The 27296-nt window shown below is 41.2% G+C and overlaps 1 protein-coding gene and 1 pseudogene across 10 annotated transcripts in view; both read right to left on the minus strand.

The window, feature by feature from the left end:
* Positions 1-27296, minus strand: part of LOC145254893 (sodium-independent sulfate anion transporter-like) — a 635989-nt gene that overhangs the window by 466795 nt on the left and 141898 nt on the right. The window lies entirely within an intron of this gene.
* LOC145254612 (protein GVQW3 pseudogene) lies at positions 10705-12491 on the minus strand (annotated as a pseudogene). Its single transcript, XR_013863781.1, has one exon. The product of XR_013863781.1 is annotated as a protein GVQW3 pseudogene (transcript).

Genomic DNA, 27296 nt, shown 5'->3' on the forward strand with positions numbered 1-27296 from the left:
GGAAAGTTGAAGGAATTTTGTCACTCATGGCTGTGGTCCAACCTATTAAGAAGAAAGTTAGGCCAGTGTTGGATTTCCGTGAGCTGAACAAGTTTGTCACTTGTCACACAAAGGACGGAATCGACGTGTGTGAAGAAGTCATAAGGAAATGGAGGAGGATGAAGCAGGCAACTAAAATTGTGGACCTGAAGTCAGCCTACCTCCAACTTCATGTGGATGATAAATTGTGGAAATATCAATTGGTAGAGTACAAATGTCAAGTTTATTGTCTGACCAGATTAGGATTTGGTCTGAACTCCGCACCAAAGATAATGACGGCAGTTCTTAAGACAGTGTTAGCCAAAGACGGTGCAGTGAAGAGAGGCACCTGCTCTTACATCGACGATGTACTAGTGGACGAAACAGAGGTGACTGCAGAAAGGGTGAGAGAGCATCTCAAAGCATATGGACTGATGACAAAACCGCCTGAGTCACTGGAAAACAGAATGGCTTTGGGATTTCAACGACAGAACAATAAGGCAGGAAAATTGATGTTTGGGTGAGGAAATGAGATCCCTGAAGCCAAGGTTGACCTAGCATAGAGAGAGCTTTTCTCTATATGTGGAAAGCTGGTTGGCCACTACCCAATAGCTGGATGGCTGCGAACTGCGTGCAGTTTTATTAAAAGGCAGACTGGCACGGACAGTTGGGAAGATGCAGTTGATCAAAAAGTGCTTCTCATGATACAAGAAGTCATTACAGAAGTGAAAAAAATGGACCCTGTGAGAGGAGAATGGCATGTAAAAGAGGGACATGAAGGGGTGATATGGACTGATGCTAGCAGTGTAGCATTAGGGGTATTATTGGAAATAGGAGAAGTAGCTGTTGAAGATGCTGCTTGGCTACGCAAAAAGGATGATAGCGCCCATATCAATGTTGCGGAACTCGATGCTGTGATGAAAGGCATCAATCTGGCTCTAAAGTGGGGGCTACAGATAGTGAACGTTAAAACAGACTCTGCAACAGTGGTGTCGTGGATTAAATCGGAGCTGTCTGGTGATAAGCGAATCAAAACAAAAGGAGCAGCGGAGATGCTTATCAAGCGTAGACTTGGAGCGCTGGGAGAGTTGGTTCGAGAATTCAAACTAAAGGTAACTATTACTTTAGTTCCGTCACAAAAAAATAAAGCAGATGGGCTGGCATCATACATTATCAACATGAACCGCATGTAACTATGATAGATTGTGGGCCTGGAAGAGTAGCGATATGGCGGAAAATCAAGAATGAAACAGCAGAAGAAGTAAAGAGAGTTGCCGAGGAGGTTTTTATGGAAAGGGGGCCAGTAGAAGAGGTGTTGGTGGATAATGGTACGTCTTTCCGCTCGGAAGTTTTTAGAGACTTATGTGCGAAGTGGAAGGTGGGGCTATATTTTAGAGCTGCATACCGTCCAAGTGGAAATGGAATTATAGAAAGGCACCATCGAACTTTAAAAACTGTGGCATCAAGAAGCCAGATTTCGCCCCAAGAAGCAGTTTTTTGGTACAATATGATGCCGAAGGCTCGTCAAGACGAAAATTCAGTGCCGCACCGGTCTATTTTTTCTTATGAATGACGACATCTGACTTTAACACAGAGAGAAGAACAGGCCTGCGTGGACATCGCAGTTGGTGAAGAGGTGTGGGTGAAACCACCCAATTCTCATTGCACGACTCGCTGGGGAAAAAGTACAGTGACTGAAGTACTCTCCAAAAACAAGGTAGCGATTGACGGAATGCCTCGTCACATTTTAGATATACGGAGAGTCTCCTTGCCATCAGAGGAAGGGGAGGTTGATGCTGATGTTGAAGTGTCTGAAGAAGAGCCTCTTCGACGATCGCAACATAAATGAAGATGCCCAGTGTGGATGGCAGACTATGATACTAATTATTGATCTTAGAGATCAAGGGGGCGTGTGGTTAAAAGTAAAGAACCTTACCTCATGCATCGTGTGGCTCATGTTAGGAAATAAAAAAAGAGAAAATAAAAATGGCCGCCCCCTGGTATTTATGGACTGAAAATCATGTGATGTGATGAGAGGGGGGAGGGGGTATGCAAATGAGATGTGGTTGGGTCTCTCTATAAAAGAGCTGTCTTCTTTATTTTGGGCATCAGTGTGGAAAGTGCAGAGAAAAGAGAACAGTTGGATTTGAGTTTGAGACTTTTGATCTGAGGTTGAGTTCAAATTTAACGTCAATAGCACATGCTGTCTAGAAGAAACACTTTTCTGCTGTCATCGGACACCAGTAGGTGAGCAAAACTTGCTCGCATGTAAGAATGAAAGATATGAAAAGAAAAACTCCATGCGGGCTAATAACATGGTTAAAACAGAACAGCCATTTATGTAATCATGAAGAGAGCACCTCCTTAACTGAATGGTACAAGGTCATCAATTGGGAGTACTGAGAACAAAAAAGATGAAGGAGAGAGAGAGATGGAACAATATTTCAATAAATATTTGAATGGAATTAAAAAAAAAAATGAATTCATTGCGACTTGAACTGATAAACATGACTCCGCACGGGGGTCATCAAACATTTGAGATCATTGGATTTTTTGATTTTGTTTTGAACCAAGAACTCTGTTGGACTGATTTTATACTGTAAACTGAACTTACTCAAAGAGGCATAAAGGCTCATACTTCCTATGAACTATATATATGGATTAACGCCTCCCCATACGTGGATTTACCCAATGAAGTAGGTTGGTGTCTCATTGCTCTTCGTTCCATATCTCTCTAGAAACTTTAAAAACAAAAAGAAAATCTTGTATTATATTCAATGCTTGTTAAATGACTTTGAAATGAACATATTTATGCAATACTGTTGATCCACATGTTATTGATTCCTCATTATACTTGGCTCAATGAGAAATCCTTCCAACTGAGGAAGTCATTGGCTGTCATCATTCAATGTCCTGCTAACTTCAACCCTGATGGGCATTCCTCATACTGCTCATATTTGCCTTTATTTTGATATCATTTTTTTTTTGCAGCGCTCTTGAGCTGTTGATTTTTCTAAAAAAAAAGTAAATAAATAAAAACAAGAACCAAAAAAAATGCAATTAGACTTAATCCACTGGATTTTTTGTCCTTCCCATTTTTTTTTTTTTTTTGCTTCTGTTGAAGTTTGTGCTTTCTACTAACCTGTACTCTAGTAGATCATGCTGGTTATGTATGCACTTTTATGTCTTGAGCTAAACTCTTCTGTAATCAACTAATTGAAGGTCATTGTTCGATATTTGCTTGGTAACATATCTGCCACTGACGGTGAAATTGGTGAAAGGTCACACCCCTTTTTTAGCGAAGTATGATCACCAGCCAGCATTGTATTTCTAAGACCTTCGAGTGATCATGTGACTACTCAAAATGTCTGGAATTGCCACATTAAATATTATGATGTCCTAAAATCAATGATTTTCAAGATATTTGCAATAAACTAATTTCTTTATTGTACATTGCACTGCATCCTGATATTTGTTATACAATAGAACCCTGATAAGGCATTAAAAATTAGTAACAAAATACAGTACAGTAAATAATACACATGTACATAATCAAATAATATTATAAATAACACCCTAAGGTGGGGTAAATACTGTAACCAGGGTCCGGAAAAACATTGTATTCCACATCGTAAACTGAAAAAAATGTATCCTAGGGCCACCGTATCCCAGGGTCCTACTCATGTACATCATCCATATTTTTCAGCTTAATTTTGTAGATTTTGATACTTTGTACCTTTACTACAACCACAAAAATCACACATTTTAAGTTCTTTACAAGTACATATATTTGTACTTCTATATGACGTTGGGCATTTGCATGGAGGCAGTAGGTCATCTGGACTGCATTATACAGGCAGTATCGCAGGAGTTATGCCAACTTCTGTTGTTTCATATTCAAACTTGAGTGGATACAGTTTAATTATTACAGGATTTAGGGCTTCTAACCACAATCTGCAATGTAGATATGATCGTTTTATGTGTTCTTGTAGTGTAGAAGAATGTGGTGTAAATGAAGAAAAAAAGAAACAAGAACGACCGACCGCGTTTTTGTGTGGCTTACCTCGTGTTCATAATGAAGAAGAAAGAAACAAAAATGGCTGCCCTGTTTCTTTATATGCCTACAGGGTGACCACGAGGTATGCAAATGAGATGCTCCTGATTGGAAATAAAAGAGGAGTGATTTGGGGAAGGAGGGCATTCTGAAGTTAGATTGCGAGCAGAGAAGTTCTATTTGTAGAAGAGAAAAGTCGGAGAAGGGGAGAGAAAAGCTAAAGTTGCAGAAGTTCGTTTTGGAGTGGAGAGAAGACGTGTCAAGTGGTAACCGGAAGGTGAAAGTTCGGACAGCAGTGTCACGCAAGCGACAAGCTATTTCGGCGTATCAAGCAATTAACATGGCTGAGTGGAGACTGACCACTCAGATGTTGAGACCCTTTACTGGGGAGAGCGACCTGATTAAGTGGCTGGAGAAATTAAAAATGGTGGCGAAGCTGCAAAAGATAGAAGATGTGGTCACCCTGCTGCCGCTGTACTTAGAGGGGGAAGCCCTCACGATTTACCAGCAGATGCGAGATGAAGACAAGGAGGACCTTGCCTTAGTGGAGCAAAGGCTGAAATTGGCCTTTGCGGAGGGCCCATTTGAAGCACTTGGCAAGCTGTCAAGTTTGAGGTGGACCGGCGAGTCCGTTGACGTCTTTGCAGCAGAGATCAGGAGACTGGCAGGGTTGGCTGGTTACGTGGGGAGGAGCCTGGAGATGACGGTAAAGCTGTACCTAGTGAACGGCTTCCCAGAGGAAATCTCTGCAAACATGCAGAGAATCACGGGGATCCATTCTATGGAAGTGGACGATCTCTTGGTCCACGCCAGAGTCCTAGTGAAAAATGTTAAAAGCCCAATCGTGGCTGCAGCTGTGAGTGGAAATATGTGCATGAGGCCTCACTTGAATGAGAGGCAGCCGGCGAGGCGACAGGAGGGGAGACCTGCCATCAAGTGTTTCCGGTGCCAGGGTCCTCATCTGATCAAGGACTGCAAAGAGCCGAGACCGGGGATCATGTGCTACCGATGTGGACAAGTGGGGCATATTAGCCGCTATTGTGTTGCTGCACGGGACCAGGGAAACGAGTGAAGGGAAGCTATTGCGCCAGTGGTTACCCCTTTTGTGTGGAAATGGCGCATGATGGAACATTGCCTCGGTTACCGGTGGTAGTCAATGGGAAGAGAGCCATAGCCCTTGTCGACACAGGCTGCACTACAACGCTGTTAGCAAGGAATGTCGCGAGGTCATGGAGCGGAACCAGGATTATTAGGACCGTGGATGGCAGGGATGTGAAATGCCTAGGAGAGACGACAGCGGAAGTAATGGTGCAAGGGGTGCCTATTGGACTGCAAGCCCTAGTGTTGAATCATCTGGTCGGTGGTGTCGACGTGATTATAGGGATGAGTGCAATTAACCGACTGGGGGGCGCTACGTTAAGAAGGGGCCAAGTGACGTTTGGACGTCTTGGCGCAGTGGGGATGGCAGGAGTGGAAGGTGATAGAACTGTCAGAACCCCAAAACCGGAGGTTTGCTGCATTGAGGACAAAGATTTCCTGGCGAAGTTTGATGGCGTGAGGTGGACGGTGGAATGGAAATGGATCTCCGGGCCCCCAGAACTACAGAATAAGGTGGGCTGCTACGAAAACACCCTGCGAGGAGAAATAAGAAAAGGATTCGAGGAAGAAGTGGAGAGGTGGATAAAAGAAGGAATTCTGAAACCGTGGACAGGGGAAGAAAAAGGAGTGTTGCCACTACTGGCGGTTGTTCAGCCTACCAAAAACAAGATTAGGCCCGTGCTGGATTTTAGGGAATTGAACAGACATGTAGCCTGCCACACTGGAACAGGGATCGACGTATGTGAGGATGTCATGAGGAAATGGAGAAGAATGGGGCGGGCCACTAAGATTGTCGATCTGAAATCGGCATATCTGCAGATCCATGTAGATGAAAAACTCTGGCAGTACTAACTGGTCCGGTACAAGGAGCGGGTGTATTGTCTGACGAGGTTAGGCTTTGGGCTGAGTTCAGCCCCCAAAATTATGACTGCCGTACTGAAGACAGTGCTGAGCAAAGACTGTACAGTGGAGGAGGCCACTAGCTCATACATTGACGACATCCTGGTGGAGGAGGCAGAGGTGACAGCAGAGAAAGTAAGAAGCCATGTCGAGAAGTATGGGTTAACTGCAAGACCGGCGGAGGCCCTAGATGGAGGAGCGGTGCTGGGGTTGAAACTAAGGCGAGATGGAAAAGACAGCCTTGTCTTCGAACGAGGGAATGCAATACCCGAAGTCGGATCTGAGCTGACGAGGCGAGAACTCTTCTCAGTCTGCGGGAGGCTGGTCGGGCACTATCCTATCGCTGGCTGGCTCAGGATAGCATGCAGCTTTATTAAACGACAAACAGGCACTGATGACTGGGAAGGCCGTGTGACGAAGGAGGTCATGAACATGCTGCAAGAAGTCATTGCGAGAGTGAGGAATGAGGACCCAGTGAAAGGGAAATGGTCTGTCAGCGGCGAAGACGCGGGTGTGGTTTGGTGCGATGCCAGTAACCTGGCGTTGGGCGTCGTACTAGAGATAGGAGGTGTAACTGTGGAGGATGCGGCGTGGCTAAGAAAAAACAACGACTTCTCCCATATCAACGTAGCAGAACTAGATGCCGCTATAAAAGGAATCAATCTGGCCCTGAAATGGGGATTGAAAATAATTGAAGTCAAAACCGATTCGGCAACGGTAGCGTCGTGGATTCGGTCGGCAGTAACTGGCGATAAGAGAGTTAAGACAAGGGGTGCTGCGGAAATGCTGATCAAGCGCAGACTCGGAGCGCTCACCGACCTGATAGCGGAATTCCAGTTGAGAGTATCTGTTGTGTTGGTCCCGTCAGAAAAAAACAAGGCGGATTCGATGACACGCGTGAAGAAGGCCTGACTGCAGGAGGGAAAGGAGGTCTCCTCGGTATGCTGTGCAGGGGAAGAAGTCAAAGAGTCACACGAAATGCACCACTTTGGTCGAGAACGAACGTTATTCCTAGCCAGAGAGGTTTACCCGGAGACCACCGAAGAGGAGGTTAGGGAGGTGGTGGAGAACTGTCGAGAGTGCCAATCAATTGACCCTGGACCGTCCAGACACGAAGCAGGAGAGCTACACGTTGCGGAGGACTGGAAGCGATTGGCCATTGACGTGACACACTATCGCCACAAATTGTATCTGTCGATGGTCGACTGTGGACCGGGAAGGTTTGCCATCTGGAGAGAGATCAGGGCAGAAGCTGCATGGGCGATCGGAGGGGTCATCGAGGAGATATTTTTGGAGAGAGGGCCGGTTGAGGAACTCTTAATGGACAATGGCCCCGCTTTCCGATCAGAAGCCTTTAAAGGGGTGTGCGATAAGTGGGGAGTAAGGCAATTTTTCAGAGCAGTGTATCGGCCGAGTGGCAACGGAATAGTGGAGAGGAATCATCGCACCATTAAAGCCGCTGCGGAAAAAAGCAACGTATCACCCATAGAGGCGGTGTTTTGGTATAATATCTCGCCGAAGACCAAACAAGATGAGACAACTGTGCCTCATAGGGCCGTTTTCACATATAAGTGGCGGCATCCGTGCAACAAAGCAGCAGGAATTGAGAGTGAAGAAGCCACTATCAAAGTAGGTGAAGAGGTGTGAGTGAAACCCCCCAATGCACAGTGTACCACTCGTTGGAAAAGAGGGGTCATAACAGGATTGCAGTCGAAGAACAATGTGATGGTGAATGGCGTTCCCAGGCATATCTTAGACCTGCATCGTGTGACATTGCCGGTATGCAGTGAGGGCAGTGAAGAAGAAGAAATCGAGGGCCACCGAGAAGCAAATGATGCTGCTCGACCTGACTTAGGCCCGCGTTGTAGTGAACCTGAAAACGTTAACCCCCGAGAAGTTGTCCCCCAGAGGCCTCGACGTGAGAGGAGGCGGCCTGCTTGGATGGAGGATTACGAAGTATCCTATTGATCTCGAAGATCAGGGGGGGCGTGTGGTGTAAATGAAGAAAAAAAGAAACAAGAACGACCGACCGCGTTTTTGTGTGGCTTACCTCGTGTTCATAATGAAGAAGAAAGAAACAAAAATGGCTGCCCTGTTTCTTTATATGCCTACAGGGTGACCACGAGGTATGCAAATGAGATGCTCCTGATTAGAAATAAAAGAGGAGTGATTTGGGGAAGGAGGGCATTCTGAAGTTAGATTGCGAGCAGAGAAGTTCTATTTGTAGAAGAGAAAAGTCGGAGAAGGGGAGAGAAAAGCTAAAGTTGCAGAAGTTCGTTTTGGAGTGGAGAGAAGACGCGTCAAGTGGTAACCGGAAGGTGAAAGTTCGGACAGCAGTGTCACGCAAGCGACAAAGAACAACACACAAGTTGGTTAAAGTCAAGTTCTTTCTTAGAATTATGGTACTGCTCCCATCGATACTCATCAAATATTGAACAGTCAGTTTTCTTGAGGAATTTTTCAACATTACTTATCATCTTCGGCAACAATTCCTCTTCATTAAACTCTTCAAATAAAAGAGATCCATTGAAGCCTTCAGAGCAGCTAGCTTTGAACCCACCTTGCTGGTACTATCGCACACACTTAATGCGTGAATTGCTGGTAGACACTGCACCAAATTATGTGAATAGGCACAGTATTCTTGTTCTTCCTGTTCCAAGCCTTACATAGAATTTTTGTAGTTCCCATGTTTTCTCTCGAAATGGACGATGAGGTTTATGAGAACATCCGTGTCATGTGAGTCAACTAGGATCAATTGAAAATCATGTTTTAAACCATCATTAATATGGAACATGATTCTGTCAGCCTCTTCTTGGTTATTTGAGAGCTCAGTGATTGTTGTTTCTTTGCCCACAAACAATTTCCTACATTCACTCTACCAAAGATTTCCTTATCTGACAATATTTTGTAGCATCCATTTGAAGACGTACTTTTGGAACCTCACTTTGTTCAACATTGAGCTCCAGAACATATCTAGATCGACAGGTACCTTCTGATTGTCAGACTTAATGGTGATAGTGACTTGTTCAGAACTTCTCTGTGCATGTTCCATTTGATTGATCGATGGTTTTTTGAAAAACATCAAAAATAATATCTATTCTTGTTGACTCCTCTGTGGTAGCAAGAATGATTTTAGATAAAGTCTCAGCCAATCGGCCAAATGTTTCAATGCCATCTTTTTTATTGGTAGTCTACGTACGAGTGCCATGAAATCAACTGTTGTCATTTGAGCATCACATTTTACATTTCTTTTGTCCTGGGGAAGTTGGTTGACTAATTCTCTTGATAGGGATGCTTTATCTGGCTTCTTCGGCCATATTCCATCTTTACCTTCAGTAGTCAGGAAGTGAGATACGCTGATTAACTCGTACTTCAGAACCTTCAAGACTTCTCTTTCATAGTCAATGTACCTTATTGTTTCTGCCACATCTTTTTTGCCACACCAGTCGCTTGGCAAGTATTATATCATGTAGATGCTGCTCCTTATTCTGAAGTTTCATTGTAACAAACTCTTGACTACTTTTATCACCAGTTGCCAGGTATTCTAGCAATCTATCAACCATATCTTGAGGTATATCAGCTCCAGTCGAGATGTGTAGTCTCGTGCCAGTACTGAATGGATTATTAATGGATTTTATGTAATCCAAAAGTGTCCTAGCATGTTCATAGCTGATTTTTATAGAAGCTGGGTTGAACTCGTGGTGTAGACTGAGTTCAATATCATCTTTGTCTTAATTACACCATTCGAACAGATGTGTTCCATAAAGATCTTTCTCATTCTTTAAGAGATTGTCAAATTAAATGTGTAACATTCCTCAAGATTGAATACATTTTTCAGTACCTCACATTCCCATTGCACTCTGTTTCTTTCCATTCTGTGAAGGACTTGTTCAGGTCCTCATTCAATAGCTTGCTTTCGTACAAAATCTCTCTAAACTCTGTATCGTTAGCATCTAATGCCTGTTGTATCCTAGTTTCCATGTGCCTGTCTATTTCACAGCGATTTTTGTTTTCTCTGACTGAAATCCTTCAAGCATTAGAACTGTCATGACCTCTGATATCAGATTCATTGCGCCCTTGCTTTTACAATAGTGACTCCCTGTCATAACACTATTCTCTACAACAATCTTCCCAAAAGCTTCAGTCTCAATCAAAGCCAGATCTACGAGGTATGTTCAACAAGTAATGAGAAAATGTCAGGAGATAATATTTTCATTACAAAACTTTGTGCCCTTCAAAATAATGGCCTCCTGCATCTACACACTTCTTCATGCATCTCTTCCAATCTTGGAAGACCCCCTCAAAGTCCCTCTTTGGTAGTTCCTTCAGGTAATTTTCCGATGCCTTTTTCAGCTCCTCTGCTAACTGAAATCTGATTCCCTTGAGGCTGTCTTTCATGTGTGGGAACAGGAAGAAGTACAATGGGGCTAGGTCAGGGCTGTAGGGTGGGTGTCGTACCACTTTCATCCCCCTGTTGGCTATCCAGGTGGTTACCAGTGTTGACTTGTGGCATTGTCCTGGTGGAACAACCACTGACCACTCCTCCACTGTTGTTGCCTCTTCTTCCTCATTTTCTCTCTGAACCTTTTCAGAACAGTAAGGTAATATTCCTTATTGACAGTTTGACCCTGATGAACCCATTCAGCATGAATAAGGCCCTGGAAGTTTAAGAAAGGAATGACGATTACCTTCTCTTGTGACCTGCTCATCTTTGTCTTCTTGGGCCTGGGGGAAGATGGGTGCTTCCACTGGACATTCTGATGTTTGTTCTCAAGGTTGTAGGTGAAGACCCAACTCTCGTCACAAGTCACTACCTTATTCAGGAAACCTGAATCAGCCTCTATTATTTCAAGAATGTCAGTGCAACATTCCACACAAAACTGCTTCTGGACATCAAAGATGATTTTTTGGCATGAACTTGGCGCAGACTTTGTGGAGATCCAGATCTTTGGTCAGAACTGTCTGCACTGTGCCAATACTAATACCAACAGCTTCAGATATCATTGTCACAGCTATCCAATGGTCTTGCATCACTAATCTTCGCACTTCCCAAATGTTTTCCTCCTTGCATGCACTGCTCGGTGCTCCAGATCTGGGTTCATCCTCAACCAGTTTATTTTCTTCAGAAAATCTGTTAAACCACCGATAGAAACTTGCTTGACTAAGCTGTTCATCCCCATAGGCCTCCTTTAACATTCCATAAGTTTCTTGTTTGGTTTTCCTAAGTTTAACACAAAATTTGATGGCATAACGTTGTTCCTTGTTTCCCTGCATCTTGTCAAGAGTTCAGATTGGCGAACCTGATCAAACTGGTCCCAAAACGAACACCACTCAAACCTACAAAGAGCAGAAGTTGTCAGTAAATCATTTTGTAGACTATATGTATATGTACTTCACCATGAAATAGCAGTTTGATTAAATCATACTTAATGTCTCTCCTGACATTTTCTCATTACTTATTGAGCATACCTTCTATACCGATACAGCAAAGATACTTTCCGAGCCAAATGATTAAAATTTTCTTCAAGACATTCTAAAAGTTATTGATGTAAATATTGTGTCCATTTCGGTTGCAATGTATGGAAGGATGGGTGCAAATGATGTCTTTGTAACGTCAAATGTCAGTTGATCCTGGAGGGCACTCATTGTTGCTGTTAAGCTAGGAAATGATCCTTCCTCGATATATATGTACTCTTGCTTGGCCATACAATAAAAGAAAATAATCATCATCAATTCTGTGTTCTCCTGTATCATTATAAGATGTTGCTGAAAATGATTCTGGTATATCACTGCTCTCTTTGACCAGGTGAGACTTCTCAATAACCTGACAGGGCAGCATATTGTTACATGATAAGGGCTGTCCCCTTTTCATGTAAGTATAAAAATAGAGAGATTAGTTAAAATGAAAATGAAATAGCAATAGACGAAATTCGAACCTCGTAATTTAGGTTTAGAAATAGATTACGTGTGAGAATTTAAAAATGTAAAACAAACGATTGTTTAGAATAGAGATAAAATATTTCAAGAAAAGAATGTGCACTGTCAAATTTGTTATGAAATTTTAAATTGAAAGAATGCAGCTATAAGATAATGTTTTTAACATATTGGAAAAATAGGTTACTGAGTATAGGTTAAAATTCCTTTTGTAGAAAAAGGAAAAGTTTCGGACATGCATGTCCAGAACACGTGAAAGAAGGCACATGTGTATGACGTCACGGAAAATAGAAAGTTCTAGTTATAGAGAAAAAACTTTAGAGTAGAAGAAACAGTCAGTGAGAAACTCAGAGAGAGTCTGGAGTTTGGAATTCGAACGTCTAGGAAGTGAGACGATCACTTTGAAACTAAAATGTGAAGCTTTGAATTCTTGATGATGAAAACCACGGCCGGTCGTGACAAAATAAATCCATTTTGTGTTTTGTAAAGCTCGTCTTGTCTTATGATTTTACAAAAAGGTAAAGTGAATTATTATTATATGTCTGTGTTATAAAATGTCATTACATACACGTCTCGACATCTCATATCCACAATGTGAATCTACATCATATCTACACTAAGAGCTTCACATAGCAACACATCTATTAACCTAAGAGTTTCTTCTTCTACACGTCTAAGGAATGAACATTTAAAATATAGGAATCGTAATAACATGAACAATCTCTCATAACATGAAGAATCTCTCTAAGTCTCTTACAACAACATCTCTCTTCTTCTTCAACAGCATCACTTATAATAACACCCTTTAATAAAACAAAATATAACAATATCAGCCAACTTTCTCATTTCTGGTTGTTCTCAGCTTGTCACATGAATGTTCTCAAAATGATTACCCCGTGGTTGGTTCTGAAATATGACTAAAATAGAGTCCTTTCTTGACATTCTGTTCTCTGTGTGGTCAAAATTGTCCATTACACCTTGGACGGGATATTCAGATATCTTTGATGATACAAGACATCTGTTGGGTAGGGTATCTGTCACCATTTTTGGGGCTATGTTGATTCTCTTCATTGAAATTAGTTTATTGCAAATATCTTGAAAGCCATCATGTGTTACTGCCCCCCCCCCATAATGTGGCAATTATGGACATTTTGAGTGGTCACCTACGCCCAACGGTTTCAGAGATACAATGTTGGCTGGTGGTCATACTAAAAAGGGGTGTGGCCTTTCACCAATTTCATGTCAGTGGCAGATGCATTACCAAGCAAACATTGAACAGTGACCAATTAGTTGATTTCTGAAGAGTTTAGTTCTAGACATAAAAATGCATGCAAACCAGCGTGAGCTACTAGAGTACTGCCATTCTTGCTTCATTCTTTAACAGTATGTACAGAAGCTCTTCCGTGGACATGAGCACTTTAGCCCATATTCAACATGGTATCATATGAAGATCTCCAACCTCATGGGTCTGACATTTGGTGAGATATAGTTGGGTGGCGCATTTCCAATTGTGGACTATCCTGCCCTTGACCAAGCTGGAACAGAGTGAAACTATACCCTAAAATTTAGTGCTGGGATTGAGGTTAATTCAACACACTCAAAACTGGATCAGAGATGTAATATCACCCTGGCCTGTACTTTACGATAGAATGCTCATATGATTCTTTACATTAGTATTTATATTTATGTAGGCAGTTTAAAGTTTTCATATTCTACATGAGTATACTTTGCGATTCATTGGATCAGGAATTACATTTAGGTCGGTGGTTTAAAGGCTTCAAAAACATGAACACAGATCCTGCCGATTTTTTTGCTATTTACACATTTTTCCTTACCCTGCAGAAATGAAAGTCGATTTGAAGCCTTCAAACGTTTGCATCAAAAGTATCTTCTGCCTGAAATAAAAATTCCTTCTTTACACTTTTCAGTTATTTCATCTGATTATAACTTTCAGAGATAGTTTCACTTTTACAACTTTTTCATTCTTCTTGTATTTGTAGTAGTAGTGGTAGTATTAATAGTATATTTATCTATATATTAATATGCTAATTTGCTTCAACTGTTATCATCCTGACATCCCTTGAATGAGTGGAATGTTCCAAATGGCTAATAAACATTTGAGAAATAATAAAACAAAAACAAAATGGTGTTGCTGGAAGGAAAATTAAATAACTCAAGTGTTATTTATTCTGCATTTCAAATCACTCGGTTAAATTCGACACTGTTGTCAAAACTTCTGACTTCAAAATGCAACAATCTTTCCAGCTGACTTCCATGTCTGCGTAAGTAACACGCCTTCTCTCAACTCACCTCATGCTCGCTTCACATCCACTTTTATAGACCAGTCTCATCTGGATAAACATTCAGTCACGTGATTATTCACTATAAAACAAACTGTCTCGCCATGTTAGTTTTTCTTTTCTTTCCCTTTCATTTCGTTCCACGACCTTTGAATCAGGCACACGTGCTAGTCAAATAAATCATGCGTTTCCTTACACTCCCCCCTGATCTCATGATCACAAACAGGGCAGGGAGTAATCGTCTTTGTTGGGTACTTCTTTGAAGAATCGGGGGGGGGGGCATCACTTCCTCGTTACCACCGTTATTGCCACTAATATATTCCATTATCCCAACAAAAACAACAATGTGTGTTGAATTTTCATTTAAAAAAGGAAAATATTTTAAATTAATTTTTTTTACTTAAAAAGGTTAAAAAAGAATAAAGTGCTTGTGCACTTATTGGTGTGTGCTATTTTTACATATTTTTTTAAAGTTAAAGTTTTATGATGTTTTTTTTATTGTTAGGTGAAGGTACAGAATAGTTACAAAACACCCTTTTCTCCTCATGTTAGGAATGGTTTTCTAAATAATAATGTTATTTCAGCACGGTTCAATAAGTGCATAAGTACCAAGAATTGGTAATGTCCAACATCAGTGCTCGGAAAAATCAAGCTATCTGAAGTGGGTAAGGTTGATTATAGAATGGAACGGAGTCAAGACATGAAGAACAAAACCATATATTTATTTTAAACAATTTATTTTAGTTTAAGTAGTGGTTGATGGGCAGAAATCAGAAGCTCTTAGTATTAATGCTGGAGTCCCTCAGGGATCCATCCTGGGCCCAACTCTCTTCCTGATCTATATTAATGATCTTCCAAATTACATCCTTACATCATTCATAGACATCCATGCTGATGACACTGCTATCTATGGTAGCACATCTACAACCGTAAACGATCAAATTCTCTCTGATTCTCTCTCCTCTGATCTTGAGCAAGTGGTACAATGGGGAAAGAGGTGGCTTGTTACTTTTATTGTATTTAAAACAAAGCTTTTATCATCAACGCTCTGATCCCCATCTAGTATCAATTGAAATGAATGGCTCTCGTCTTGAGGAGGCCTCATGTTTTTACAAGCTTCTGGTCTTGACCTTTACTCCTGATCTTAAATGGAACACATACATTAAATCTGTTGCCAAGGCCGCTGGAAAAATGGTGGGTCCTATCGATCCAGTAGATATCTCACTGTTGATGCAATTCTCTATCTATATAAGAGTCAGGTATGCCCAAGGATGGAGTACTGTTACCACGTCTGCGCAGGAGCTGCTAGAAAGGACTTATCCTGCCTTGATAGAGTTCAAAATAGACTTCGTAGCCTTGTGGGAGATGTCCTTTTCTCTTCCCTGCAACGACTTTCTCACAGAAGAGATGTTGCGAGTTTGTCTCTGCTTTATCGTTATTTTCATGGCAAGTGCTCGGCTGAGCTCCATTCTATGGTCCCCCTTTGCCAAACTTTCACAAGAAAACTATCACTAGTTTCCCCCACTCTTTATCTGTGCCTAAACCTAAGCGTAGATTCCATGAGCAAAGCTTCTTTCTTAGAACTGCAGCATATGAAATTGTCTTCCGTTTTTTTGCTTACTCATGACACACAGGAGACTTATTGCTCTGTACTGTGAGGGAGATGACCGATCACCTGAATTCTTAAATACGGGGCAAACTGATGAGATTTTCCAGGGTGACAGGAAGCAGTTCTCCTTAAGACAACGTTTAAACAATTTTGTAAGGATGGGCGCAAGTTCTGGTTGAAGTCTTTGGAGTACTATCATTGGAATACCGTCAGGGCTGGTTGCTTTACTGGAATCAAGGTTCTTGATTAGCTTGGCAACATCACGTACAGATATTTGTATATCACATAGCATGTTTTCTGATACAGGAGGAAATATTGGAGGTTGGCAGCCTTGGTCGCAAAGGGTAGAATTAGCTGCAAAGTTCTTGGCAAAGAGTTTGGCTTTGTCTGATTCTGACGAGATTACCTCAGGTCCATTTATGAGAGTTGGGATAGAGCACCCCCTTCTGTTCAGGATTCTGTTTGCTATTTGCCAAAACTGGTGTGAGACAAGCCGCTGCTCAGCTACTTTGGACTTGACAGACTGAGCATACAACTCTCTTGCTTTCTTTATTACTTTTTTACAGTGGTTGCTGGCAGTTCTGAAAGTGGCTTTAGTTTCCAGTAAATCTATTACATTGGAAACAATGGAAAAAGTGATTTCTATGCGCAATGGCAGCAGCACATTCCGGAGAGAACTACGGCTGGCTGTTAGGTTTTTGCTGGAATTTTTTCGATGGTATGAAGCGGTCTATACCTACAATTAACCATTCTGTCAGGTCTGATACTATAGAGGACACATCCTTTTAAAACATGGAATGCAGAGGTAGATCTGATATAAATGTGCGGAAGCTATCCCAGTCAGCCATAGAGTATCAATATACTGTACGATGGAGAGGTACATCTGGGGACTTATTACATTTCAAATAAATATTAATTAAAATGATGTTATCTTTTTCTCAGTTTATATTTCATTTTTTTAATTTTAAACACAATACAGAAATGAACATCTTGGACCATATAAACCGAAAAAGTAAAATATTTTACTCTGAATTTATTTTCAGTCATTAATATATATCATATAGTTCACATCCCAGCACAACATTTTTAAGAGTTTTATTTTCCCCGCAGAATATACCAAATCACTATCACTACATTGGAAGATAAAATAAGTGCAGCAAAAGAACGACAAAGATGAAGGCATCAGCAGCTACGAACTGAAGAAAGGATTTCAAAGGAGAAACATAATGAGACAATAAATAACACGAATGAACAAGATAGATGATTTTATTTGGAAAATGAAAGAGCCAGACAACGGGAAAGAAGAAACAATATGAATGAAATAGAAAAACCAAACATCCCCGTATTATTTGTCATTTTCTCGTTTTTTAGAGCACTTAGATTTCTAGAAGCATTGAATTGTTGCCAAAGAAGATTATCCTCATTAACTCCGAAAGTTACTCAAAGGCAATGACCAAGGAGCACTTAATTTCAAAAGTAATATACGCAATTACAACATATCATTTTCATTTACATCATTTGGAGCAAATATAGTCCGCCCTCCTAGAAGAGGTCCCTATTGTTTTCACTTACAAGGCCAAATCAGTACTCTGCACCCAAATAATCAAGAAAAGAGAAAATATGGACAAATTTACATCTTGGACTCATCTGAGGCAATTCAACTCTGGTGTAATTTACTAGAAAATAATAAATGTATTCAAAGTGTTGTTGACAGTTATGGAGAATAATCCTTATGATCAAGCTTACAAAAATATGAGGGCCATTAAATTAGAACAGAAAGCATGTGTTATGATGGAAAATGAGAAGAGTTTTGATGGATTTCACCATTGGTCGAGATATAAGAAGATTTAATAATCCAATTGAAGTATAATGGGAGGGGGGGGTTCACCTCAAATACACAAACGGAATGTTCAAGAAAGATTATCGCTACAGTCCTCTGTCTCTACTCTCATTGCCTTCTCTCCTGCCTGATCGGGAACAATCTCCCAGCACCGAGAAATGAACATCGTTTTATAGTTTCCATCTTCACGCACACATGAGATTACGCAAGAACGGACGAAATAAAAATGCTGGCCGCCATGTTTGTTCTTCCTTTTATTCGCCTGAACTCACTCACTGAGCACCCACGGTAAGACTTGTCTTTTTTGCTTCTAACCACATGCCTCCCTGATCTCAAGATCACATTTCGTAGTCTCTCATCCACTGTGGCGGTCGCCTCTCTCTACTTGGCCTCTGAGGTGTCTTGTCCTCCTCCTGTGGCTGCACACTCCCCTCCACTGCTTTGCCTTCCACTGGTCTGACGTCAAGAATGTGCCTCGGGACTCCTTCCACCACAATGTTGTTACTAGTGTTCCTCCCAGTCACGCAACCTCTACTCCATTGTGTGGTGCAGCGCGCCCCCGGTGGCTTCACCCATACCTCGTCCCCGAGTTTAATTGTCCCTGTGGCCTCTACTTCTTGGCTTGCCGGCTCCACCCTGGGATGTCTCCAGGAATATGCAAACGTTGACAGTTGCGGGACCGTCTCTGGTACTTGTCCCAGTTTAGGCGACATGTTATACATGTTATACCAGAAGACGGCTTGCTCAGGTGAGGTGCCTCCTCTTTCCGCAACTGCCTTTATGGTGCGGTGGTTTCTCTCCACGATCCTGTTGCCACTGGGTCTGTAGGCAGCTCTGAAAAATTGTTGGATTTTCCATTTCTTCAGTACTTCTGTCACTGCTACTGACTTGAATGCAGTCCCGTTGTCGATTAACAACTCTTCCACGGGACCTCGCTCCAAAAACACCTCATCAAGGATTGCTGCTATTTCATTGCCTGTTCCTCCACGTAGCTTCTTCATAGGGCAAATCGCCCGGGCCCACAGTCAATCATGGTCAGGTAAAGTCCACCCCTCTAATGGGTGACATCGCATGCCAGTCTCTCCCAGGTCCCACTCACCTCCAATTGGCCAGCTTCATGCGTGCTTGGAGCAGGATCAATCGACTGACATCTGTCGCATGTCCTGACCACTTGCCTCACCTGCTCCTTGGTGATCCTTGGGTCGACTTTTTTCACTAAGTACCAAGTCCTCTCTACCCCCATATGGTGCAAATTGTGCAGTTCTCGCATGCCAACATCATCTAGATCCGATGCGGCAACATCTTTCTTTGGCAACAGCCAACTCTTCTTCGTGAGAGCATCTGCTCGGTTCTTTTCAGAAGCCACCATGTCTACGCGAAGCTTCAAACAAAACTCTTGCATCAGCTCAGCCAGCACCCCAAGCCTGTGCTTCACTAACATCTCTGCAGCCCCTTTCGTTTTTATCCTTTTTTCGCTTGAAATGAGAGACTTTAGCCAAGCAAACACCGTGGCAGAGTCTGTTTTGATGCAGATGTCACGTAGTCCCCATTTCAAGGCCAGATTGACTCCTTTTATTGTCGCGTCTAATTCCGCCACATTGATGTGGTTGACATCATTCTTTTTCCTCAACCAGGCTGCATCTTCTGCAACTACTCCTCCAATTTCCAAAACGACCCCTGTTGCAATGCTGCTCGCATCGCACCACACGACTCCATCCAATGTTCGCGGTATGTTCCAGGTTCCCCGGACTGGGTCTTGCCGTTCTGCTTCTTTCAGGAGCTCTTCCATCATGGCGACCATTCTTTCTCCCACCTTATCATTCCATCCTCTCCTTCGGCGTGTCTCTTTATGTAGCTGCATGCTGGTCTAAGCCAGCTAGCAACGGGGTAATGTCCGATCAACTTTCCACATATGGACAAAAGTTCACATCTTTTAAGCTCCTGCTTCAGTTGTGGGATCTCATTTCCCCTGCGAAACTCTAGGCCGCCTGACGCACCTCGTTTCAGTTTTAGGCCCAAAGCAGCCCCTCCGTCTAATTTTTCCGGCTCTTTGGCGACCAACCTGGACCTCTTCGAATGAGCTACCACCTCCTTGGCAGTTACCACAGTTTCATTCACCAGAATGTAGTCTATGTATGAGCTCACTACCCCATCTCCCTTTCCCATTGTCTCCAGAATCTTCTTGAGGATAGTTGACATAATCTTGGGTGCCGAATTTAACCCGAACCCCACTCGTGTAAGGCAGTAGGTTTTGCCTTTGTACTTGACTAACTGATATTTCCAGAGCTTCTTGGCAACATGGAGTTGCAAATAGGCAGATTTTAGATCTACCAATGTAGATGCACCATTCATCTGCCTCCATTCCCTAATGGTCTCACTGCACACATCTACGGTGTCACCTCCCGTACGGCACTTAACATGGCCGTTCAGCTCTCGGAAATCCAGGACCGGTCTTACTTTCCCTTTAGTTGTTTGCAGAACGGCCATCAATGGCAAAATGCCCGACTCCGCGTCATCCGTCCAAGGCATCAGTATCCCCTCCTCAATCCATCGGTCGACTTCTTGCTCAAACTCCTTTCTCGCCCCTCCTCTAAGCGAATTTGTGTAGCACGCCACCCTGTTTGTCAGCAATGGCGCTTGATGTTTCCATGCCCACTCCACCATCCACCGCTCTCCGTCGAATTCGGCTCGGAAGTCCTGATCTTTGATCGACAATTTTTTTTCCTCCCCGGTCTTGTTGATCCCTCATGGGGGCTTGCTCCGTCACCGCGCACTCAGCTAGTCCGAACCTCACGTTGTTACATGTGATGGTAACACCTCCAAGACGGAATATAACATCCATTCCAATGATGGCTTGGACGTCAGGCACCAGGTGATCAGTGACAACTGCATGGACCTTCATCCGACGTTCAGCAGTATCAATAGTGATGGTCTTCCTCCCTCGCCACTTCACTCGCGATACATAGAATGCCACTACTTCACCCTTCCCTTTCCATCTTCCGACCAGGGTAGTGTGCACCATGGTAGTGGTGCAGCCAGTGTCAATCAGGGCCATAACTTCCCGTCCTTCCACCGCAATCTTCTGTTTGGGCATCTGCTGCGGGTGTGCCACTATTCTCGAATCGGGGCGGCCGCTGGCGCGTTGGCCTTCCCTTGCCAGTTTCCTGAACTTGTGCATTTTACCACTAAATGGCCTCTCCGATTGCATTTGTAACACACTGTCCATTGCAAGAACTTCCTGCAGTCTCTTCTCATGTGTGGTCCCCGCATTCGAAGCATGCCATCCCCGGGTTCAGCAGATTCCTACCCACATCCTGCTGTACCGTTGCTGTCGTTCCTCCAGGCTCCATGGGCTGGGTGCTCACCAAGATTTTTGCAGTTTTAAGCAGCTCACTCACATCCAGCGTCTCCACTCCCGGGACCTGCTGCAACCTTTTTGATATCTCTTCCGGGAACCCGGTAATGAAAGTCATCTTGACTACGTGACTCGTGGCATGTCCCCTGATGCCCGACAACTCAACCAATCTCCTTATCTCATTCGCGTAGACATCAACAGATTCACCAGTCCACCTCTTCTCTTTCAACTTATTAAAGGCCTTGGAAGGCCCCTCTGCAAAAGCTTCGATCAGTCGACCCTTGATGGCGTCCGCGTCACCCTGTTCCCGCTTGCTGAGCTCCAAATAGAGGGCCAGTGCGTCCCCTTCTAGAAACAGTGGTATTACTGCGGCTACATCATCCAGCCTCTGAATCCTTGCTACAAGGTCCACTTTTTTAAGCCATGCCACCACATCACCGTCGCCATTAAAAGGCTTAATCATGTTGCTTAAGCCAGCGTTGGCCATCGCTGAAATAGCTTGAAGTATAATGGAGGGTGGGGGGTTCACCTCAAATACACAAACGGAATGTTCAAGAAAGCAGTCCTCTGTCTCTACTCTCGTTGCCTTCTCTCCTGCCTGAGCGGGAACAATCTCCCAGCATCGAGAAATGAACATCGTTTTACAGTTTCCATCTTCACGCACACACGAGATTACGCGAGAACGGACGAAATAAAAATGCTGGCCGCCATGTTTGTTCTTCCTTTTCTTCGCCTGAACTCACTCTCTGAGCACCCACGGTAAGACTTGTCTTTCTTGCTTCTAACCACAACAATGAAATAGCTGCAGTATTTGTTGGTGAGGATGGTGCTCCACCTGCTAACAGAGATTGTGCTGAAAAAAAAAGGTTGTACTCTCCAGAAGTGAGTAATTTCCTTTTTCTTCTTTCTTTTAAACAGAAACTGCAGACTTGCAGCGACTCATTCTCTGCTTTGTTCTCAGTAAAATAAAGTTTCTTTAAAGCTCCCTCAATCTCGGACTTTTACATTATAGAGATATTATTTATCCACATGATCAAGCAAAACAACTAATTTCTTGTCTGTCTTGCCACTTGGACCTCATGATATATCCCAGATTATTCCCAAATAGCGAACAAGGCTTGCACATAAACATGCAACATAACCTGGAACGGCAAACAAGAGTTCTCAATAAAGTGACAATGCAAGAGTATTACAGTTATCACCTTACAATCAGAGATAAATAAATAGATCCATAGATCTGGTAAACTAATCCAACAATATGTAGTTGATGCGTATGGGAAAGTTGAAGTCTGCAGATTGAACTTCATTAGAAGCCATCAAAGTCAACTAAGAGCTGCTCAATATTCTGGCTTAGGCGATCAGGATTACCACCCTCATTCCTTTGGAAAGGAATGAGGGTGGTAATCCTGGGGTATCAGTTATTCTATCATCTTAGGAATCTCCACCAACTTTATCAAGATTCAATGGCAGTTTTCTGTAAATACGGAAAAACCCAGACCTATTTCTTACATACACATATAATCCGAGATGTCCTTAAATAGTAAACGACTTGGGGCGATCAGAACTTACACAAAATCGACCTGACTTAATATCACATGTGTATCATGCACATCTAGGTGAACTTTTGAAAGATATTAACTCAGACATGTAGAACTTCTCTTGCATATGTTTATGTCATTGAATTTCAGAAAAATGGGCTACCACACTGCCACATAATCATAATGTTGTGAGATCAGGAAAAGATTAGAAGAGTTCAACAAATTGATGCAATTGTGTTGGCAGAGATACCTGAACCTGAAGATCCAGAGCTTCATGATTTAGTTAAATCTTTAATGGTACTTGGTCAATGTAGAACAACTAATCCTGATTCTCCTTGTATGAATAAAGAACTATGCCAAAAAAAAAAAAAAAAAAAAAATTCCCAAAGGCATTCAGAGAAGAAACAGTAATAAACATTAATGGATATCTGGCTTACAGTAGAAATGATGGTGATTCAATTCAAGTCAGTGATTTTAGTGCTGATAATAGATGCATAGTCCCTCTCAATAAATTTCTTCTGAGAAAACATAAAGCTCATATCAACTCAAAAGTATAAAATACATCTTTAAATATGTTTATAAAGAACATGATATTGCTATGATTGATGTTAATAACCATGATTCATCTATTAATATTGACCAAGGAGAAACAATGCGATCAGAACAAAGAAATATAGTCAAGCAATATCTATCATGCAGATATGTATCATCTCCAGAAGCAATGTGGCATCTTTCTGACTATAAAATGCATAGACAGTTTCATGTTGTGTACTGTTTAGTTGTACACATGCCAGGAGATCAACAGGTTTGCTATCAGCATGGAAAAGCTGAACAAGCCCTTCAAAAAGGTCAACAACGTAACACAAATTTGACTGCTTGGTTTGACTGCTAACCAATATTTTTACTGTGATATTCCACATCAATATTTTTACTGTGATATTCCACATCATTTAACAAGATGTCCTAAAATAGTAAACAACTTGGGGCCATCAGAACTTACACAAAATCGACCTGACTTAATACCACGTGTGTATCATGCACATCTAGCTGAACTTATGAAAGATATTAAAGGCAGACAAGTACTGGGAACTTCTGTTGCATATGTTTATGCTATTGAATTTCAGAAAAAAGGACTACCACACTGCCACATAATCGTAATGCTGTGAGATCAGGAAAAGCTCAGAAGAGTTCAACAAATCGATGCAATTCTGTCAGCAGAGATACCTGGACCTGAAGATCCAGAACTTTGTGATTTAGTTAAATCTTTAATCGTACTTGGTCCAACCTCATTGCAATTGTTTGGTGATAAAACGTTTCTTACTGATGTGTGTGTTTAAAACTTTTTAACTACGATGGAATTTCCACAGTGCTTTTTATTCCATTATTACTATTATTATTTTTACTTTTGTAAATATTACAGTTACACTCATTCTAAGTATTATTATTTAGCTTGCAGTTTTCAATGTTGTTGTTTACATTTCATTTAATTAACAGAACTTCATTACCTTCTCGACTACCTCCCAAGAAAAAAAAATTCTCAATCGTTGCAACACACCAGAAGCAATGTTTTTAGAATCTGCTGACATGCTTTTTTCCGTTACTTCTAACCCTAACACACATCATTTCTTGACTTAACAGCCGATGCATAAATAACAGAACATAAATAACTCAGTGTAGAAGGATTTCTCCTTCATTAAATTAGACTAGAACCAACGGTTTTACGATTGATTGTAATATTCCTATGCTTACATCTTTAATTACTTTCCTGTATTGAAGTTGCGGCCATTTTTTCCTTTTTTTTTACAACATTACATCACCCGCCTTTTTCACATCTTTCACATCTTGATTGAAATATGTCTTCGTAAACATTCCTTATTTTCACATCTTTCACATCTTGATTGAAATATGTCTTCGTAAACATTCCTTATTTTCACATCTTTCACATCTTGATTGAAATATGTCTTCGTAAACATTCCTTATTTTCACATCTTTCACATCTTGATTGAAATATGTCTTCGTAAACATTCCTTATTTTCACATCTTTCACATCTTGATTGAAATATGTCTTTGTAAACATTCCTTATTTTCACATCTTTCACATCTTGATTGAAATATGTCTTTGTAAACATTCCTTATTTTCACATCTTTCACATTTTGATTGAAATATGTCTTTGTAAACATTCCTTATTTTCACATCTTTCACATCTTGATTGAAATATGTCTTCGTAAACATTCCTTATTCATTAATTTCCTTTATTATGGAGGAGAGCATGCGCATATGCAAACTTCAGAGATATTTCTTTGTAAACATTTTTTATAATTACAGAGTATGTGGCTAGAAGCATATTCTCTTGTACATTAATCAACTGTTTTTTAACATTGCTTTCTATTGGTAGGGACCTCAATTACCATTTCAAATAATAAAACAATATTAGCTCAATCTATGATCATGTGCTACATAATTATAGTTTCAATTTTTTTTGATGGGGCTGAGTTCTTTCATCGAATCTGTTCCACCAGGCAATGCCAGTGCACAGGTCCTGCTAGCTATTTATAAATTTGATAATTAAAGAACACAATTATTTATACTTATATAGTTAAATATTTGATTAAAAATAATAATATGGAGTTCAGTGTTGTGAGCAAGATTTTCTTGGTTTCTTCAATTTATCTGGACAATGCGGGTGCACATTAGTAATCTATTACTCGATTCTTATTACCAAATTCCTCGGCCTAACATTCATGGGCAATATGAACTGGAACAAATACATTGAGAACATTGCAAAGGCTGCTGCAAAAAAGGTGGGGTCTCTCTATCATGCTCGAAGCCTTCTTACTCCTGAGTGTATCCTGTACCTCTACAAGGCCACCATTCGCCGATGCATTGGGTATTGTTGCCACATCTGGACTCTCCCTCTTGGATAGGGTCCAAAAAAAAGAGTTTTCAATCTAATAGGCCCCTTCATGTCAACGAAGCTCTAACCTCTGTCTTATCGCTGCAATGTTGCAGCTTTATGCCTGTTTTACAAATATTTTAATGGAATGTGCTCTGATGAACTCGTTGCACTTAGTGCCTCCTTGACGTACATATGCTCGACAAACCCGCTTAACAACAAAATCACACCCCTTTACTGTTGAGAGTCCTAAATACCAGAAAGCTTTCTACTCTAATAGTTTCTTCCCTCCAACAGCTAGACTTTAGAATTCCTTTCCTGCTACCCTGATTGTATTGATATGCAGAAGTTTAAATGTAATGTAAACCAACATCTTCTTAACCTTTCCCAGGCATGGTCCCAAATAGTAGTCTCTTACATTCAAGTAGCAATATGCTTTGTTAGGAGAGAACATGAGCAAAAAAGAAACAAAAAAACATGTATGTGACATGTACGACTAAAAATGCTAACATACAATTAATAGACTATATCAGCCAAACTTTGTAAAGTAAAATTATATATCGAAATAACAAAATCTAAGTTGTTTGAATTATAGTGCCAGAAAGAATTACTATGTTGTTTAGATCTTATGTTGACAAGAAATTTTAAGATTGGAAAGAATGATTTTGCACAGGCTCGTTTATAAATCAACCTAAATTTTTGGTATGGATCTAAGTTTAAAACTCTTTTTGAAACTGTAAACTTTATTTTCTCAAAATCTTAAAATCAGAAAAACAAAAACAAAAAAAACGTGAGCGTGATGAAAACAAAAACAAAAAAACGTGAGCGTGATGGAAAAAAAAAACAAAAAAAAATGAACGTGATGCAAAACGAACAATGTTAAAACTTCTTTAAAAAAATTTGAAAAACAAAAACAAAAACAAAAAAACAGCGAACGCAAAAATGTCATTAATAATCCTGTTTCAATATTAAAATTTTTAAAATCAAAAAAATTTATCTGATACCTCGGATCGAACCTGCAGTCTAAGTATAACAACACTGACACTTTGACCAGTGTGCCACGACCGCGTGAGCGAATCTGGGTCGCTTTTTATAATTTTTAAACTAATTCAAGGCCAGGCGTCTACTGCAGATGCGTATTTGTCTAGATTGTCATGAAGGAACGATTTTTTGCTATCCCTTCCTAAAGAAAAGTGTCTTGGTGAGGGTGAAGGAATTAATGTTTTTAGCCAATTTTTCGATATTTGTCGTCTGAAGGTTCAAGCTTGAAAATGATACCTATCTGGTGAAAATCCGTCGCCTGCATCGAAAGTTTTTGCAAAACACACATGCACACACATTTTGCCTTTTATATAGATAGATAGACTAGCAGCTCTGCCCGGGTGTTTGGAAGTGTTTGTTGAGCAAAAAAAAAAAGTAGAAGTGGGTAGGCAGGCTCGAACCCATGACACGAATGCGGAAAAAAAAAGAAAATCTGACGTCTTACCGCGACTCCAGGACACGACCGAAAGTCTAAAGTGTTCAAATTTAACATAGTCAATCAAAAACAAAAGATGACTTGCTTTTAAATTAGACACAAGATCGTTTTTAATGTCGAGGAAAACTAGCTCGGGGCACTCTGGCAGTATTCAAATAAATAGTAATTGTCTCAGTATGAAGTGTTTTGATATATCCTGTGGTGGTTGGCCGTAATAAAAGGATATTCAAGAAAAGAAATAGAGAAGTTTATTGAGAATATTTACAGAGACAGCATGTT

The sequence above is a fragment of the Euprymna scolopes genome, chromosome 30 (assembly GCF_053919585.1).
Source record: "Euprymna scolopes isolate OS-2025 chromosome 30, ASM5391958v1, whole genome shotgun sequence".
Classification (NCBI taxonomy): domain Eukaryota; kingdom Metazoa; phylum Mollusca; class Cephalopoda; order Sepiida; family Sepiolidae; genus Euprymna; species Euprymna scolopes.